Source organism: Lepidochelys kempii, chromosome 11 (genome assembly GCF_965140265.1).
Source record: "Lepidochelys kempii isolate rLepKem1 chromosome 11, rLepKem1.hap2, whole genome shotgun sequence".
In the NCBI taxonomy this organism is placed as follows: Eukaryota; Metazoa; Chordata; order Testudines; family Cheloniidae; genus Lepidochelys; species Lepidochelys kempii.
The window spans coordinates 32,676,766-32,697,720 of NC_133266.1; the positions used below are offsets into that span (position 1 = coordinate 32,676,766).

General features: G+C 38.2%; 1 protein-coding gene across 6 annotated transcripts in view; it reads right to left on the reverse strand.

The window, feature by feature from the left end:
* BAZ2B (bromodomain adjacent to zinc finger domain 2B) overlaps positions 1-20,955 on the reverse strand; it is a 353,401-nt gene that overhangs the window by 268,843 nt on the left and 63,603 nt on the right. For 3 of the 6 annotated variants that reach the window (XM_073305568.1, XM_073305567.1, XM_073305566.1), the window contains exon 3: positions 10,548-10,886. The gene's annotated coding sequence lies outside the window, so the exon portion shown is untranslated. Of the gene's footprint in view, positions 1-9,910; positions 10,171-10,373; positions 10,485-10,547; positions 10,887-20,955 lie in introns of those variants that run through there. The other 3 variants (XM_073305571.1, XM_073305569.1, XM_073305570.1) reach the window with 2 other exon arrangements.

The following is a 20,955-nucleotide window of genomic DNA, read 5'->3' on the forward strand; positions in this document are numbered from 1 at the left end:
CAAGAACAATATTATAAATGTGTATAAAAACCTGTCACTAAAAACGACTACTATACCAATGAAGTAAAAGGGAAAAAAAATATTCCAAGATGCTACAATAGCAGCTAACATTACAGGAAGACATTGATGATGTAGTGCTTTCCTTTAGAGCCAGGCTAAAAGGTTATGTTTCTGCAAGTGCATTTTGGATGCTGCTAAGCATTAGCTATATAAAATGCTCACATCAATCTGTGACATGATTCCTTTCTCCCGTTCCATTCCTACATTTAATCTACTGTATGAATACATATGTTCACCATTCTAACGTATTACATGAAAGATAATATTCCACAAGTAAAGGCCTAGTTATATATATTTCAAAATTAGTAAATGTAACAACTGCCTGATGCATCTTCTTCACTCTACCCGACACATCCTGCAAAAAAAAATTTTTTTTTAAGGGTGGGGAAACCAGAAGGGCAAGGGACAAATGCCACCTGACTACTACAAAAATTACTGAAGACTACACCAATAAACAGATGAAAGATATAGAATTTGCCTGCCTACATCACATATGTCAAAGTGCAATAGTCTACTTTGGTTTAGGAAGGCATTACTCTCCTATTTTCAATGAAGCAGCACAAAATTGTACATATTCTTCTACACTAAATCTTTTCTTTAGTAGCTTTTGGCAAGTGTATGTATAGCTCTAGCCAAGCACAAGACAGCTCTTGACCCCTTCTAATATGCCAACTAAGGGCTTTATTGATCATTGCACCTCTAGTTCATCTACTGCCCATCCCAACATTTTACACTCCTGTTCTCTGACACACTCAAAGTATGGTTGTAGGGAAGGGTACTTTCTCCACCAGTGCTAGGTAATTGCTATATCTTTCTAACAATGTAAAGTAGTCACTATACCAGTAGTTATACAGTAGTCATACTACTTAATCCCTTTGCATGCTATCAACAAAATCCTAAATACTTACACCAGCCAACAGAACTAGAATCTACTGCTATTAATCACGCTTTAAAAAAAACAACAAAAAAACTAAATCTAAAATGGGACTGTTTCTGCTTTATTCCTGATACAGTCCTGTTTCAACGATGACATTATCCTCAACCACACAGTAGCCCTTCAGCATGATCTCTCTTGAAAAGAAGGTAACAGGGTTTGACTCACTGTCTGATGAAGCATCAACAATTGCTACAGCTGAACATTCTATTCCAATTTAACTAAAGACAAAAAGAGGGGAGGGAAACACCCATTTACTTCCTTCCAGACCCGCTTAGCGTAGCTTCCTTGCGGGAGCCACAATGACCTCCTATTGTTTCTAACATCCACCAAGAGATTTTAGAAAATAAAACGATTCTCTTTGCATTGGATGCGCTAGGGGATATGCTAGAATGGTTTCTTCTAACACTACAGATATTGTAGAAAATTAATTTACAAGCTATTTTTACCACACAGCACTTTTCCCTCTTGCATCCTTAGCCTCCTGAGTCAAATAGGTTTGCACCAAACTGCTACTTCTCCTCACCATGTCTCCTAGTTGCTTCTTCCTCACCTCAAAATGAAGCACTTGGAAACTCAGTGGTAACATAAGAACTTATCAGAACTCCCATAGGAAAAATACTACTTAGCACTTCTTATAGGCTTAACCTTTTAAAAAGTGCTGTAACTAATTAGCACATTAAACTATCTTCATGTGCAAGACATGCCAGCTTTCAGGATCTCCACTCACCGGGCAAGAATTTATGTGACATGACTTTTCAGCAGTCTCATCTGCCTGCGACACCAGATCATGAGCTTTTAACTAATTTCATAATGGACCTAAACCTGTGAGATATGGAGCACTCTCTGCTCCCTTTTATTTCAATAGAAGCTTAGAATGCTCAATACCTCAAAGAATTGGGTTCTTCGTTTCCCTCAAAAAAGTAATAATTTCTCTAGGAGTTCCAGCCACTAGCCATTAAGGCAAGGAAAGATAAGGAAAAGTTGCCAATAGCAATGAAATCCAATAATAGCAGCCACTTTATTCCTGTGCATGGAAAAAAATCGAGACCCTTTACATTTTTAAAACAAAACTTCACATTTACTAACGCAGCCCATATATACCACTGACGGCTGTTATTAATAAGCATATGTTCTGTGACATTACTCTTTTCATTGCTCAAAAATGGATAGGTATGTTTTTTGTAAAGCAATCTCTAACCTGTCTATTAAATTTTGCTTTGTGATACTTCTCAAGATTGTTATAGATCCAAGGTATTAAGTACTATTCAAACAAAATTATTTTTGTTACACATTTTATATTTTTGGAGTTTCCCCCCTTCAAAGTCATGCATGGGCAAAGCGTGAAAATCATGCATTTTAATAACTTTGGTTTTGAAAACTTAACCTTGGCTAAATTTAGCAAAGATTTCTTATTCAAAAGAACACAAGCAATCAAAGGACTACAAAGGTTGCATGATGTATTTTTTAGGCTGCCTTACAAAAACAAGATTTTGCATTTTAGATTTGTGTCACTGCTGATCCCTGCAGTTTATTTCTTCAAACCCCGTACTTTATCATTTTATTCAGTATTTAGTTAAAATTAAATATTTAAAATTGAAGTCGTTCTTATGTTGCAAGCGCAGCTAAAATGAAAGTCCTCTCTGGCAGCAGTGACCAGATTTTAAATGCAGGTAGATCAATAAAAAGAAAGGAGCTCAAGCACAAGCTCCATGTGTGAGTGGAATGGTTTATAATAGCTTGCAAATGACTATGTGCTTGCTGTAACCAGCTGTTCTTAAATTATGAATATGCAACCAATTCATGTTAAAGCCAAATCCCAGCACTATTTCTAGAGAAATCCCAGTAGTTTTTGCTTGTTCTACATGTGAGCTCTGTTAAGGATACAAATAGCAGTAAGCTTCAGGACAAATAGGACCAAACTATTGGCATTTCATGCACTAGGTCCATTATCACAGCAGGGGATGTCAATCACTGGAACATTCCTATAACAGCTCAGGCAATATGACAATGATCTCTCAGGGGGGGAAAAAAAATCAAAATCTCTACTGCACACTCAAAGTCCCTCTGCCAACCTAATGCATTTTTGCTTCAGCCAATCAGATTGTCAGCCCTGACCTAGAAGACTTGCATCAAGCTTCAAACATTTAAAAACATCAATCATAAAAACAAAGACAGGACATTGAATTATACAGTATTAACCTCCAGGGTTTGCATACAAAGACCTTAGATTTATTTATGTCCCAATGTGTTAAGAGCTTCAGTACACCGTTCTTTACACCAAACCGGCTGCCAATTTGATGAACCTCTCTGCCCTCAGCAGGAGTGCAGCATCTTTGATTAATGAGTGCATGCTTGTGGAAAAGTGTAAGAACAGAAAACAGGGTAAAAAAAATAAAATAAACCACACTATTATGTCTCTACACATCTGATGGACCAATGCAATAATTATCTTAGAGCTGGATTTCTTTTACAGAGAATGCCTCATTCTTTTTAAATACTATGTATATTCACTTAAACTCACACTGCAGTTATTTTAGTCTCTTAAAATACTTTTTTATAAAATGCAAATGTTATCTTTCACAAAGCACATTCATCTACTGCAAAAACTGTTAAAATTCATCAGCGCAACAAAGTCACTACTAAATAAGGTCACTACTTCTGACTAAACGTGTGTTTAACAAAGTGCTTTAAATCATCAAGTAAGTAATTCTTTAACAATTTTTTTAAAATTTTAAATTCCAATCTAACAGTCTAACAATTCAAAAGCTCAAACCAACTGAACTGGTGTATTTTTCCTCTAAATATTAATATATAAATATTGATTTAAAATTCCAAATCAAATCAGATACAAAGTATAATTTCTTATTTAATTTTATTAAAGGCACATTTTACACAGAACGTTCAATTTTTCCAAATTTTTAAAATGTTTTATTGTGACTTGCAACAAATTAGATGACAATAATGATGTCTCTACACATCTGATGGACCAATGCAATAATAATAACTAAGTTCTACATATACAGACCTGGGGGAAAACCAGATATGTTTATCTGATGGAGAGGTGACCACATTACTTTGGACCACCACTTCATTTTAGAAGAATTAGTTTAATTCCTTTTAGACTAAATACATTTTATTAAAAAACACACCAAGAATTTTATCCTGCAAATGTTAACAGGCACATCGCTTAGTACTACTAAAAGCAGTCTCACAATGAGACTATTCAGTGGAAAGCACTGCTACACCTGATAGTATTTGCAGGACTGGGCCCAAGCATTCTGACAGTGCCATCACCTTTTTTTCTGCATACACCCATCACAGAGGTTAGAAACATCTTTACCTATGGCTCTAAACTACCAAGGTTTGACTCATTCAACTCCTTGCCATCAAATGCAAAGATAGTCATATGGTCCCCCTTCACATATGGGAAATCATAACACCTGAAGTGTGCAAGGAAGCAGATGACAGTATGGGTTACACATTAAGAGACTAGAATCTCCTTTCTATGAAAATTGGAGGGACAGTGTCAATTTCAGATCTAGAATTGAGGGGCGGAGGGGGATTAAGTGTTAGAAATAGTTTCAGAAACTACATCTTCCTGGGAGTTCGTTGGCCAATTTCTAAGAGTTAGAAAACAGTTTTGTATTTATTTTTTTTTAAAAATAACTATTTATTCTTTTTTCTATTGCTGTTTGAAAAAAACCCACACAAACAAAAGATTAAACTAACAAAAGTGCTATCAAATGCACAAAGTAAACAAACTGAATTAAAAAGCGAAAAAACATTTTTTTCCCTCTAATCTCTAAACATTAGCAAAAACCTACAGACAGATGTGGGATTTTTACATTGACAGCGTTGCTTTAAACTATCAGTCTTGTTACTTACTAATATTACCAGAAAACTTCAAAATTTAAAAATTTTGCTCATAAATTAAAATAAAACCAAAGACACATTTGTAGCAGCGAAAGCTATTCTTTGCTTTCTCTACAATAAAGTTTCAGAGGAAACTGTTGTACATGACTTACAGACTACATTAAAGAAGTGTTTTGATACTGCTCTAAGGAATTCCTTTAGGTAGACCAAAGGCAGTATATAACCCTAAACAAGAAATAACAAGGTTTTTTTTTTAATTATCTAGTTATTTCATATTTTAGATTAAAAATGAAAAAAGACACAGATTAATGAAAATATTCATCATATTTGACACTTTACAGGCTGAACGTAGACTATGAACCCAAACATACAAAGGCTTATGCACATGCTTAACTTTACACATGAGAGTAATCAAAAGTCTCTGCAGGATCAGGGTCAAAGGTTTTCATTTCTGGAGTTACAGACCTGGTAGTTACAGTACTGATTCAGCGTAGTGACGGTGTGAGGCACAAGCAGACTAAGCAATTGCTTAGGACCTCGAGCAGCTCAAGGGGGCCCCCTATTCACTTTTTTAGTATGTGTTGGGGGGCTACGGGGGGGGGGGAGCAAAAATATTCCTGCTTAGGGCCCATAACGGGCTAGCACTGCCTCTGATTCAGTCAGGTGACCTTCGTTCTGTTCCCAGCACTTCCATTGACTTGCTGTGTCGCCATGGGTAAGTCACCTCACTTCTCTGTATAGGGAAACTAGTAGTTAGCCATCTTTATGAAGCTCTGAAAAGCTTGGGCGAAATATAAGTGCAACTACTACTGTTTGACGTACCATAGGATTATTTTTCTTATGCAGCGCTTTGGTGACTCATTTGTTGTTTCTGAATGTATGAGCAAAATTAGAAAACGTGTACCTTTTCTAAGTTGATCTTACTAATATTATTGTTTCCATTACTCATCCCTAAAGAGTAAACATAAAAGAACTCCAAACCCCTTAGTACGTACTCACTTAGGTAATGACCCTAAAGCAATGCTTCCATTATAACTACAACTACAAAAGCATTAACAATAGAACAGATCATATGTAAGGAAAAAATATTGGTGCAACTGAAACTTTACAAAAACAGAAACATCACTGCTGCTTATCTTCATGTTTCTTACCCACTTGGGCTTTTTTGGCACAGATTGTGGGGGGGCGCAGTTTTAATTGTCCTCTGTACCTATTTTAGTGTCCTGTATTTTCCCCCATACATTTCTTTAAAGCATTCAGTTTACCTGTTACATTGTTTTGTCAGTGTTCAACCAGACTGTTCCATTCTACATAAGTCTGAAATACACTGTTCTCTCTTCTCATTAAAATTTGTCAGTGTTTCTCTTGACTGCTCTCTAGTAGCATTTAAAAAAGGACACAGACTAGTTGATAAAATTATTTAATATCATCAACCAAAACAAACAGTAGTAAGAGGACAAGGAAATCTGAGGGGTTTACCTTAAATTTTTGGGGGAAACCCTGATGGCCTTAGGCAAGTCATCACACTGACTTCAATGGCCAACTCACCTGAGTGAAGCAAGAACAATTTGGCCCTTCATCAGGTCTGTGTTATAAAAACTATCTTCAATTTTTTTTTAAGGGGGAAAAAAAATACCTATGGGTCATACTATACTATTACTTTTTAAAGCTAAAATGTCTATTAAAATCAATTTAAGGATATGCCCCTAGATTTATTTTTAAAAAGGAAGAAAACTAAAACCTGGTTTTGAAGATTTTTAAATATAAATTACTAAAGGCAAATTAAAAACCCTCCAAGGAATCTAGTATACTAAGAATAAACTTGGTGAAATAATTTCAATTCTGGAAGAGCACTATCGTAGTTTCTTTGTAGTAAGTTTCATTTCTAGTTGATCTAGACTTGGCAAAATAACTTGGATCTCCTAGTGCTGGATATGCCATAAGAATACTGTGAATCTAAAAGCAATCTAGCACTAAACACATTATTTCACTAATTCAGAGGGATCAGACAGAAAGCACAAACTTTCTTGCAACTGTGATATTCCACATCTTGTGTAGGAACACAAAAGTAGCAACAAAGACATTAACAATTGCAGTTCAAGCTGGGAGTGACTGTTCTGTTTCAATTCAATGACACCACTAATGGCTTCTTAGCAGCTCCATGAAATCAACCAGCTGTCAAGTCGATGCATCAGAAGGAACAGTTACGCACTCCCATAAGAAAAAGCAACACATCAGGATGTTTGGCAAAACATCTGCTCCTTTACACTTCAATTCTATAATAAACATGCAAATAAAGAAATAAGAAAAAAAAAGACAATAGAAACTAAAAATTCTAGAGACTTTCATTACTTTCTTATTTGCATTTTAAATAATTTCCTTGCCAAAAAAAAAAAAAAAATCAGTCATGGAGGTCTTATCCACAAGGTTAGTATTCATGCTTAATGTATTTACAATACTCAACCAGTGTTTACTCCCTGTGTAATACAAAAAAATATTGTTCTTGTTTCTGTTAAGAAACATTCAAGCATCTTACCAGGAAGTGAACACAGAAAATCATCTATTTCCCCAAAAATTACACAACATTTAGTAAATTGTATCATAAAACAGTGCTCCAAACTAATTTTACCATATGAACTACGACCCTTAACATGAGTTTTCAAATTAATCTTATTTTGTTGAAACAGTCAAGTTTAAGTAACTCAATATACTAGAATTATTTAAATAAATTCATAGCATGAGAATTTAGTGTGGCAATTGTACAGTTTATTATGTCAATACATAGTACTCACAGAAAGCTTATTTACATGTTTCCTTCAAAACAGTAGTTAGTCAATAATAGGAAGAAACTATTAGCTGCTCCTCCAACGAAGATTTTTTCTACTAACACATGATTAAAATACCACAAAATGTACATATTTACATATAAATTTATCAATGTTTGATTTTATATGCTATAGTTTTTAAAAGAATCAGTAAGCTAAAAAAAAAAAGCTTCATTTGCCAAACTGGATTTAAAATTACTTGAACACCAAAGATATCCCCCTTAAATACTTAAGATTCCTAACTTCTCGATATATCCAATACAGAAAATTGTTTCAACTACAATTTTCTTTATGCTGTCTGGCTTATTGATTATGCAGCATTGTGACAAAAATGTGCAGTTTACAATAGGTGCGAAAGACATCAAATATACTTAACTACCATTTTCTTAAACTGCTTTATCCTCTGTTGCTCACCATTTATAATCTGCCAAATCTTCTAGGCTTTTGTTGCATGTATAATTTAGAACCATCTGTTCTATGGGCTTTTAACTATTTAAACATTTTCATCTACCTACAATTCACATAACTGGCAGACATTCAATTCATCAAGGCTTTCTAAAGCATTTTTTAAAAGAACATACTCAGGTAAATATCTGACTTTTGTTAACAAAAAAGCATACTTCCTACCTAAAGACATATTGTTAAATATATCATTCAATTTTGAGTATGTGAGAAAAAAAAGAAATCTCTTGATGTTCTAAGACCTGTTCCTATTAGTTTCTAAGTTAATCGTAACCAATGTTTTTCTCAATCCTGAAGACAAAGGGAATGCAAATTAAATACAGACAGTTTCATGTTCTTGTTAGTGTGAATAAAAATATGCAGAAGGTAAAATGAATGTAGGAAACTGAATGGAAAATTAGAATTCTATTTACAGTACCTATTATTTATGAAGTACTCAGTGTTTCATTAAGTTTTACCATGTGACCAGGCGAACTTTTACTAGATGAAAAGACTATCATTGACAAGTAAATTAAACAAACACTATATTTTACTGTTTTCCTTTTCACAGTAGCGGATAGAAGAGTTTATAACCAGAGGTAAAGTGATTCAGAATTGTGGCTGTTGGTATTTTTTTTTTTTATTAGCATACTAACTACATTCTGCCAACTGCAGAATACAGCATCTGGAACATAATCCAAAATACATATAATGTCTACAGGTACTTTACAAACAGTTTATTGCATACATATAATACTGTTAAAACGGTTCTTTTGGAATCTATCATTTTTAAAAAATAACTTAATTTCCCTAACCCCCTTCACCTTCAGCTCTACACTCCTTCAAAGAAGATTCTGGACCAAGTTGTCTCATGTAAATTCACATGAGATAACTATTTGCTGTAAATACAAATAATGCTAACCCACAAATGAAATATTATTTCATATAACAACTTTGTATTTTTAAATAGTGAAATATATATTTATATCTGAAATAGTACAAAGCCAGAACACAAAACTGAGAGTAATTCAAAAGAATAGATATTTCTCCACCTGTTACAAAAATGCCAGAAAAGGAGCACATAGTTTTAAGAACTATATGCATTCTAGCAGGATAAACTACACATCTCTCACTTTAAAGTGCAGCTCACAACACGTTAGATCAGAAATCCCATGGGGGAAAAAAATCACACACACACACTTGGAAAATTTCCCCTTAAACTTTACATGACGTCACTGTCTGTCCCTGTTACATTTCCTAAACTTTGAGCCTTATCCAGCAGGACTTTCAAGATTTCCACCTACCCACCCACCCCCCCCTTAAAGAGAGAGACAGACTTGGGAATAAAAATTTGCCCAAGATGGCGAAAGCCTTGTTGTTTAGAGGGCAGAAAAATGGAGGATATTGTAATATACACAAAGGGATAAATTTCAACAACTCGACCAAGGGCTGCAGCTGCTTCTCTCTCTTTATAAGGAAGCAACACACACAAAAGATAAAGGGAGAGAGAAAGAGAAGAAAGCAGCAAAGCCCTCAGCGCAGGCAGACTGTCTCCCTGGTCTCTCCCAAGCCCACTCCACTCGCCCGCCGCCCTTTTCAACGCCCAAAGCGGAGTTTGGAGCAACTCTACAATGCCACGTTTTGAAATAAAAGGATATAAAAGAGTCCGGGGGGAAGGGGAGGGGGAGGCCAAGCGGGAGAGGGGGAGTTTGCCGCTGCGAGCTCAGCGGGAGACAGAGACACGGCCGTATTGAACCGGGCGGGCTCCTCTTACCTTGTGCACACTCCGAGCTCCCGGGGGCCCCCTCGCTGCACGCTACGTACCCCGCTGGGCAGCGGCAGGGGAGCCCGAGGGGAAGGAGTCGCCCCTACGGCTGCAGCTGGCTGACATGCCCAGAGCTGCGGCAGCCGGAGCGAGCCGGGCAGAGGGAGCGGGGAGAGCGCAGAGACACAAAGAGGCGCTCCCAGCCCAGGCGGCGGCGGCCGAGCAGCCCCGGCGGCGGCCGAGCCGGAGCCGGGCAGCCAGTCCCAGGGACACACACTTGGAGCCATGAATAAAGTTTAAACTCGCTTGGGACACGGACCGCGCTCCCCTCCCCCCGGACTCGCACAGTAACAGCCTCTCTCCCCTCCTTCCCACCCCCCCAAACCCGAGTGGACAAGGTCAGCCCCTTTCCGATGGGACACACAACCCCAAAGGCACAACCAACCCACCGCAACAAAGGGATGATACAAACCAGCGGCTGCAGAACACCGAAACCCCAACTCCCATAGCAGCTTTGCCCATCCGAGCACGATCTCCCCGTCCCTCCTTCCTTGTCCTGAAATCTGGCAAATATTTCACATTTCCACCTTAACAGAAAATCCCTCCCTCCCATCCGGGGAGAGCAGGCAGAGGGATTTTAACTCACCTTTCTAGTTTGGAAGAGATCTCCCCTTTCTGGGGTTGCTGAAGATTAGGATGGGTGTGTGTGTGTGTCAGGAACGTTTCCCTGTCCAACACCCTCAAGAAGTGTGTAAAGAAACACCAAGGAGGGGTGGGGAAATTTGGGAGAGTGTAACCCTCTCTGGGTGTATCTGTTTCTCTGTCTGTCTCTCGCTGTCTCTCCCTGGTTAGTTCCTTGCAGCGGCAGCGGATTGAAGCAGATTCTCTTCTCAAGGTTTATTCAGCTTCAGTTCCAGGCAAAGCCTTCATGAACCAAAAGTGACGTCAACCAACAAGGCTCTTCTCTCTTCAACAATGAAAGTTGCTGTTAACAAGGGGGAAAAGAGAGAGAATTGTTTATCTCATTTCAGCCCTAGTAATAAATGACCTATCAGCAACGAAAAGGAGCAAGGAAAAGAGTTGCATTTCTGTTCCCCAAGTGCACACAGACTAACTCTCTCTTACATATACTCTGTCCAGTATTCCCCGGACTAGAAAAAGTTATCGAAAAGTCTTATAAAAGGGAAAAACATAATAAATCCACATTCGGTGATTATTAAATAATTAATGAATAGATTGGGAGGGAAATGCATTAGTCCTTCATAGCTGTCTAAAGTAGTTCTTAGATGCATTTTAATCTTTAACCTGAACATAAATTTAATTTATAATTACAAGAAAGATTTTATGGGAGCAAATGATAGCCTGCTACCAAAAAAAAAAAAAAAAACAAACCAAGAAACCCACAAAATCAGACATTTTTTGAACCAGCCTAGTACATCAGCGAGTCATGCTAGATGTAATGCACAAGTCTTATGATGATATGACAGGAACAAAGTAAAATCCAAACAAATCCAAGTAAAACAGACAAACAGGATCAGAAACTGTACGGTGTTTTAACGTGGGTGTGTTAAAATAGTTCAACTGTTACTGTGGATATTTTAAAAAATACTTTCCAGAATGTCTATAAAATATGAGCATTTTATTTTGACTAACGGAGATGCTGGTTGGCTAAAACAATTGAATTAATAGGCTATTTTGTGAAAGAAGAGCAAAAACTGGCCCCTCCCTACTCTAACCCTTTAAATTATACACGTGGTTTCTCTCGCTCTCTCTCTCTCTTTTTGTCAAAAAAAAAAAAAAAGTCAAGCTAGGCCAGCGTTAAAGTTGCACTAAAAACCAAAGCACTGCTGCCTATGAACTATAAAAATAAAGATTTAAAGCTATATTAAAATATAATCAAGAACTTACTTCAAGAAATGTAAAGTTATTTCATTATGTCTCTTACACAACATTTTCTTGCATTCTGAAAATGTAATATTGAACTTGCTCACCTTATTTAGCACTGTATAGAATTTAAAATTTTATTTTAAAACTACTGCTAAACAAAGCTGATCTCAACATGAAATAATATGTATATTTAGAGAGATGCCATTGTTTTGTGTTTCCCCTTCAGCCACTGGCTGTGATTTTAATTGTGCTGGAGGATCTTCATTAGTATTAACACATGGGGAGATTTCACAAAGCTGCTTCATTAGGGAAAAAAAAAAAAGCTTGGCAGACTAGGTCTTTTTGCATGCAATGAGAATGTCAGCCTTACCTCGGTCATTTGTAACATAATAAGTGCAAGCACAGTGATTGCAATGCAGGAACACTGGGGGAGGGGCAAAAATACTGCCTGTCTAACAGGAATATGTGAAAAGAAAGCTTCTCATTACACAGTAAAATGTATGCTAAAAATTAGTGAAGATGATGTCTCAAGAGACTGATGCTAAATAAATTAATGTGCTGATATGTTTTTAATTATTATTTTTGTACTAGTTTATTTCATTCCCCAGATTCACATCCAGCAGCAAAGCTTTGCTAGCATTTATTGATTTTTTCACTGCCACATTCCCGGAATACAGATTTTAATCATTTCACTACACGACACTCAGTAATTTCATTAAAAACTGGAACCTTCCATCACCAGAAAAGCATTTAATTTCAATGACACACAATTTCTCTTAGCAGCAAACTGTCTCAACAGTAAAAGCTGGCCTAAGGTTCAAATGCATAATTTAATCCTGAGTTCTCCATGCTCTGCATTCCTTTGAAGCTATAATTTGACTAACTACCTAATAACTGTAATAAGGACAATGATTTCCTTATAATATGTTATTAACCCATATTTAATTAACTCAGAGGCCAAGCTCTGTACGTGTTTGATTGGGTCAGTACTTCTCTAACCTCAAAATTTACTAATAATGTTCTTGAAAAAAAATGTGGATAAGAATATAAGTATGGAAATAATAAAAGAGACATTTTCCTCAGAATGTTATGCATCAAAAGCTCATACATTTTCTAACACAACGGTATTGTGCTTAAGAGATAATAGGATTTTAAAATACGTAGAAATAAACAATGGATTTAGATAATTCACTATACAAAGCATTGGCTGTTATGCAGATATATTAAATATCTCTGCCTTTAATATTTAAAGGAAATCCTTATATTAATTATTACTAGCACTATTGTAAAGAACAGACAATTTATTTAAAATGGTTAGTAAGCCAAACCAACCCATGTTCTCAAGATAAATAAAAAAGTTATTCTGTTATATACTCCATTTAGTTTTCTATAGTGCCCATCATCACTACAGAATTGAAGCACTTAAAATACAAAATCAAAATAAAGTTTAGAGAAGTATTCTAATTTAAGCCTCTAGGAATGCATTTTATTGTTGAAAATTTAAACACTACACTTCTCACTGGAAAGCTAAGTATTGATTTTGGCTTCATTTGGCAATTGAAAATATTATTGAATTTGTAGATAGCACTTTGTATTCTAGAGTAAAATGTGTTTCATAAAGAAACAATGACCCTGGCACCTGATTGTAAGAATAGCCACAAAGAAATCAGTTTTACTAGTGCAAACTTAACTACATTCATAAATGTATTAAAATTCTTTTGTTTTAATATGCTTATTCAACAGAAGCTGCTGTTTCAGGATCCTATTGATGCATTTAAAGTGATTAACTATTACATCAAAAAGGTTCACAGCTTCAAATTTTGGCTGGCTTCTCCTAGGCAGTATTAAAGTTGTAGTCCTTGATAAAAAAATATGCAAATTAAAACTGCAGCATGTATACAATAAAAATAGGACTCTTGTTTCTTCCTATGTTTGATTAATTAATTTAAAAAATGCAGGAGCCTGGACATTCTAGGTTTCCAATGTAAGTGCTCCTTAAATAAAACCAACACAATATCTCACCCTTTGCTTCTCCTACTACTCATTATTTTGATAGTAAAGAATTCTTTAGATAATTCCACCCCCAAATTTATGCAATATGCAGAAGTGTCACAAACTGCATGGAAGATGACCTAGGGGGAAAAAAAGAAATAGAGCAAAGTAAGACCCCAGGCCTGCAAACACTTACACATATGTACTTTACACATGTGAGTAATCCTATTGAAGTCAATAGGTCTGTTAACATGCTGAAAGTTAAGTGCATGAATAAATATTTGAAGGATCAGAGTTATATACTTCAATAGGGTCTACTCACATTAGTAGACTTATAACCATACTTAAGCATCTGCTGGAATAGGACTTTAGGCCCTGATCCCACAATAAACTCTGCATGGGCAGACCTTTGTGCCCCCATAGAGCTGCACTAAACTTAATGGTTTCAATGGAGCTCTGTGTCGGCGTAGTGGTCTGCCCACACAGAATTTATTACATAGGTCAGGGCCTAATATTGTACATTTTTGATAGCAGTTGGCCTACTTGTAATGTTAACAGAGGTGTTTGCAAAGCATATATGTTTATTACCATAAAGAGAGAGTCCAATATATTTGCCACACAAGAAACAAGAAACTTTCAGCAAGATTGATATTATTGTTCATGCCACTGATAAGGGATAGATGCATAAGCATGAAAATCCATGCTACTAATAAAAAAAAGCATGGAGGTTGATTTAATAAAAAACTAAATATTTCATTCAATTATGATGTACAGTCTATGCTTTAAAACATGTTTAAAAGTAATAGCACAGTAGAAACCAGTTAAAAGCATAACCTTCGTGCTCAGAAAATTTACTCTGGGTTTAAGAGGTTTATTCTTATCATAGATACTTGTTGGCACAGCAGAGCTTATGCTATCACTCTCTAAGGGCTATTTATACAGTTTAATGTGTCTAAGTAATACTGGCTTTATGCTGTTACACCCCTATTTTATGATGTCACCCTAGAGTAGTCAGATGAATGAAGATCTACTGCATCTCACTATAATCAAAGAGTTTAGAAGAACACAAAGTCAGGGAATTTTTTAAAAATACAATGCAGTTTATATATAGTATAGAGCAACTTTAATGGCTTTGCAGCTAGACTAATCTGTTGATCATTATTTGTGAGTTGTTTGCTCTGAGGAATTCTGATTTCGCTGTTAGGGTTCAATCTGTTGCAGACTCTCTTCTGAAGCAAGTGATGTAGGAGCGCAGAGGCTAACAGAATCCCAGATGAATGGCCCTAATAGCTTATGGGTACCCTGAGCTGCCACGTGGAAGGATAGGACCAAGTGCCAAGACAGGAATCCCCAAAGAATCAGAAGCAATCTGGACTGAAACATCATGTATAGGGTCAAAGCCTAGAAAGATTGCCCCCCAAAATGGTATCTGCAGTGTCCTAGCTTACTGGGAGCCTCAGGAATTAACATACTAAGAATATGTTTAAACTTCCAACCCCAGGTAGACATATTCTTGGTAGCTTGGCTTGAGCTAGCATGCTAAAAATAGCAGTGTGGATATTTAAGACTCCAGGGGAGACCCAGGCTAGCCACCGAAGCTCAGATCCCAGGGGAGTTTGGGCTTGAGAGATCAGGCTGCCACCAGATCATCAATGTCCACGTGGCTATTTTTAGTGCTTTAACTCAAGCTGAATTAGCATGAGTTTGTCCATCAGCACTGGGAGGCTCACTCCCAGCTGCAGTATAGACATACCCTGAATGGCTTCACCATAACTTGCAAGGAATAAGACTATGGTGACGGGTGCAATTCTCAGCTATGCTGAGATCATGAGCATGACTGAGTAGGGAAGGGAGACAAAAGGTAGCTGTAAATCATATTTCTGATCCTGGGCTGGCTGCGCAACCATGCCAACTCCTACTATAAAACAGAGCAGTTCCTCCAAGCATTCTGCCAGCCACGTCTCAGCAGAATGCATTGTGCTCCAGCCTTGCATTCTGGCCCCCCATCACAATTCCTCTCCCATCTTGAAACTTTCTGACATGACTGGGAGTTGGGGAGTCAGAAAGGGCTGGCATAAAATCTGCCATGCCAGCTTCACACTAGCCCACAATTCCACCATACTGAGAGAATCCTCATCAGACTCTTCAGGGCTCAGTTAAGATCCCTTTGCACTGATCTAGCAATACAAAGGGACCTTAGCAGGGGCCAAGGATCTGGCCCTAAGATGTAGTATTACAATAACTAGCATTATTAATCAGCACTACACCAAACAAGCAGTTGCACAGCACTAACTAACCCCCACATCCCACAAGTTCTGTTTCAGGTTGCTCTGGGAAACCTGGACGGATTCTTTGGGATGGTCTCTTTCTCTGCTGTTCCAGTATGCTTACCAGTAATGTGAAGATGATATCTCTGGGGCATTGGAGAGGCTACAACAGCAGGACCAAACTACTTTCTACTACAACTAACTCTGGAATAGCACAACAGAGTCTTTTCTCGCTATCAGTGCATGCATGCATGCATGCACACATGCACACACAAAACTTTGGTACAATTTTTATCATGAATATTGATTTTTATTAAGCTATTTCTGCTCCTTATTTGTTTTTCAAAAGTCTACATATATAATATATAAAATGGTTTTGTGTCAGTACTATTGCTCTTCCAAAAACAAAATAAATAAATAAGAGCAGAAAAAATGTAATCCTTCTACCAAATAATAAATATTAAAATAGGCCTGTGATGGGGTCTATCAGGCCTACTCTGTCTCCTGCTGGAGGCATCAGTGACCTGATACTCCCCACCCAAGGAAAATCCATTGAGACGGGGAAACCAACAAGTCAATTCTCCAGAGGCCTAAAAGGTCCAGAAGGAAATAGCGACCAATCAAGAACCATAAGACCAGGTAAGAAGGCTTGCCAGTTTTTTTCTCTAGTCTCAGGTAGAGCTGGGTGTGGTGTTTAGATGTTGCTTGTAATTATTAGAATTGGGAGCACTGGCTGTTGGGAGTCTGAAAGAACAGAAAGGAGGGGGAGGAGTTGAAGAGGCTGAGGGAGAGCTACTGAGGGTGGAGAAGCAACTTGGAAAAGAGGTTTCCACTTTAAAAAATAAAGTCCTGTTGAAGTTTGTTAGTACCTTGCCTGGCTACTACAACATTTTGGTGATGAGGATGGATCTTCTGCCTCCGAACCCACCTGCACCCTTTCTACAAAGCCTTGGTGAGCCTCCAATTGCTTTTACTGTCTGGATCCATATCTTTGAGACTTATCTGCTTGAAATCAGTGCTACAGAGATTTCTGAAGTAAGAAAGCGTGCTCTGCTAATCCACTGCCTTGGAGCAGAAGGGCAGCATATATTTTACACTTTTCCCCTTGCAGACAATAAATATGAGACTGCACTCACTGCATTAAAGAACTTTTTTGTACCAAAAGTGAATGTAGTAGCTAATCACTACAGATTTCACCAACGTGAGCGGAAACCAGGGGAGATTATAATGCAGTATATTGCTTCCCTGAGGAGTCTGATTGCAACTTGTGACTTTGGGAATATGGCAGATGAGATGATTAGAGACCAGCTTATTGAGAAAACAACCATGCTTCGTGTAAGAGAACGTTTACTTCTAGAACCACAATTTACACTAGAAAAAGCAATAACCATTGCTATCGAGATTGAGTCAGCTACAGCTGAAGCCAAAATAATGAGCATGGATACAAGAGGCACAGTCCAGGCTGTGACTCCTTTGCAGAAAAGTTCACTATCGCTGCAGACAAACAATTACAAAAGGACAACTAATGAAAAACCACCAAATCAGCAAATTCAAAATGCAGTAAAAGCATGCTTTCGCTGTGGATCTCCACAACACCTTGCAAGCTACACAGGATGTCCGGCAAAAGTAGCTCAGTGCAATCATTGCAAAAAGATTGGGCATTTTGCTAAAGTATATCACAGCAGCCAGTTCAATCAACAGGTGCATGCAGTCACAATACCAGATGTTACTATGCTGAGCATGGACAAAATCACTACTGCACATATTCCAGAACAAATAAAGTGCACGGTAAACGTTTCCACTGTACCCTCAGGCAAATCACACTCTATTCAGCTAATGTTGGACACTGGCTCAGCAGTATCTATACTACCTGATTCCATCTATTTGCATCACTTTAGAGATGTGCCTCTTACTGAACCCAAGCTTCATTTGGTGTGCTGTTTGAAAAACCATATTCCAGTACATGGCTGCCTGCCAGCAATAGTTACTTTTGGTGATTGCTGTGTAACTGCAGAGTTCTACATTGTTCACAAAGGCACTCCTATCCTTGGCAGAGAGTTATTGGCTGCTTTAAATCTCAGGGTAGTTAATGGATGAATTGATCTTCCTCAGCAAAGCACTCTTGTGGTACACACACCAGTTTCATCTGGGACCCAACACCAGGTTGAGGAGAAACTCGGCTGTGCTTATGGGTTTCTGCATAAAGTTAAAATGCGAAATAATGTGATGCCTGTATGATAGAAATTACAGCGCTTACCATTTTCAGGCAGGGAAGCTGTTTCAGAGGAACTTAGAAAACTTGTTCAAGAGGACATTATTGAAGAGATTAACTCCTCGGAATGGGTTTCACCTATAGTAGTGACGCAGAAGAAGGGTGGAGGCATTCGCCTTTGTGTGGACTTAAGGGAGCCAAATAAAGCTATTGTGATTGACAGCCATCCTCTTCCTCACATAGAAGAAATATTTGCAGAACTCCGTGGAGCAAAGATGTTTTCTACTCTGGATCTGCAGAGCGCATACCACCAGGTTATGTTGCATGAAGACAGCAGAGACCTCACAGCATTTATTACACATGAGGGAGTATTCCATTTTAAACATGTTCCATACGGTCTCGCATCAGCCCCAAGTGTCTTCCAAAAAATGATGTAATTGATTTTGAAGAATCAACATGGAGTTCAGTGCTATTTGGATGATATTATTGTGTTTGGAAATACTTTGGAGGAGCATGACAATTACCTGTAGTCTGTACTAAATTGCATCAGCAAAGCAGGCCTCAAGCTCAATAGGTCCATATGCAAATTTAGACAAACTGAACTCTCCTTTCTGGGGCATACAATTTCACAGGCTGAACTAAAACCTGATCTGGCTCATATCCTGGCAATTTCAAATGCTCCTCCTCCAACAGATTTGCAAACCTTACGTTCCTTCTTGGGTCTTACCTCCTGGCATGCAAAATTCGTTCCCAATTATGCTTCTGTCATTGAACCATTACAAGAATTACTACGGGGAAGTTCAACCTTAGTGTGGATAATGGATGCACAAGCTAGTTTCGAAACGGTGATAGACTTGATTGTACATAGTCCAGTACTTGCACTATTCAGTCCTGCATTGTCCACAATTGTAACTACAGATGCTTCTGATTATGGACTTGGGGCTGTCCTCACACAACTTCATGAGGACAACACAGAGAGGACTGTTGCATTTGCTTCAAGGACACTAAATAATGCTGAGGGAAAATATTCTACAGTCGAAAAAGAAGCACTTGCTTGTGTCTGGGCTACTGAAAAATGGAGAACTCACCTGTGGGGCCGAACGTTCAAGTTGTGCACAGACCACTGCCCTTTGACAGCGTTGCTCATCACAAAAGGACAGGGAAGAGCAGGATATTGTATTGCTAGATGGTCTGCAAGACTACTCTCTTTCAATTATGAACTGGAATATAAGCCTGGCAACCAAAATGTAGTAGCTGATTGCCCTTCTCGCCTGCCTTTGCCTTCACCAGATGGTCCACCGGAGGATGAGGATGTAGTAGTTGCGCTTATTACAAGCACTCTTACTGCAGTTACAAAGGAACAATTTCAAGCTGCTTGTTCAGCATGTCCAATTCAACAAAAACTATGGGAATTTCTGACATAGATGGCCCAGTAACCCTAAAAACCTTGACCCTCTTTTGCTGCCTTATTTTATAGTTCGGGATGAACTTTCTTTGCTCTATGGCTGTGTGCTACGAGGCACACACCGGCTACTTGTGCCCGAAGAATTACAGACAAAACTCATATACCTGGCACATGATACCATCAAGGAATTGTCAGAACCAAACAACGACTACGGGATCTGTATTGGTGGCCAGGGATGGACTCTCAAACTGAAGCGCTCATAAAATCCTGTGTCACTTGCCAAATGCATGATAAGACAGCAGTGACATGTACCCCTCCATTACAGCCTGTTTCTCTTCCTGAATCTGCATGGGAAAAAGTGGCAATTGACATTGTAGGACCCTTTGATACTGCTCCAATTGACTGTTGTTATGCCATCACCTTAATAGACTATTTCAGTAAATGGCTTGAGGTAGTGTTTACATCGCAAATCGCAAAAAACAGTAATTAAGTTCCTCTCTTCAGTTTTTAGCAGGGAAGGTAACCGCAAAGAACTGGTTTCAGATAATGGTAGTCAATTTACTTCCCTGGAGTTTGAAACTTTTCTAGCAGAGGGGAACATTTTACACAGAAGGTCACCCCTATACTACCCTCAAGCCAATGGGGAAATTGAACGGCTTAACAGAAGTTTGAAAGAGAGTTTGCAAACGGCTAAACTGGAAGGGCGATTGTGGATAACCTTCACTACTGATTTCTTGCAAGCATACTGGGCTACACGACATGTCACAACGCAACGATCACCCGCAGAGTTACTGCATGGGAAACAGATGAATACTAAACTGAACATTACTGGATTGTTAAAGGCACGACCTGAGGCCCTGACCAAGGATGATGTGAGAAAAACAGTTGAACAGAATCAAGCAAAGTATAAGGCTTTCACAAACAAGCGGCGGGGTGCTAAGGAACCAAAGTTTCAGTGTGGTTCCTTCATTAGAACACGAAAACCTGGAATTTTACGCAAAGGGGACCATAAATTCACAGCTCCTCTTAAAATCATAGAGAAGAAGGGACCTTACACCTATCGACTTTCTGATGGGCGGGTACGGAATGCTTCTTATCTTGTACCTGCTTATGCACCAAGAGGAGATTATACCAACACCCAGTCTGCATTGGATGACTTCACCGTAGTATCAACACAACAAGACATTGCACTGCAACCGGGGCTTGAGAGATGGCCTGTCAGACCCAGACGACCACCTGTCTGGACTAGAGACTATGTTATGTAGTATCTATAGTGTTTTTAGTGTAATAT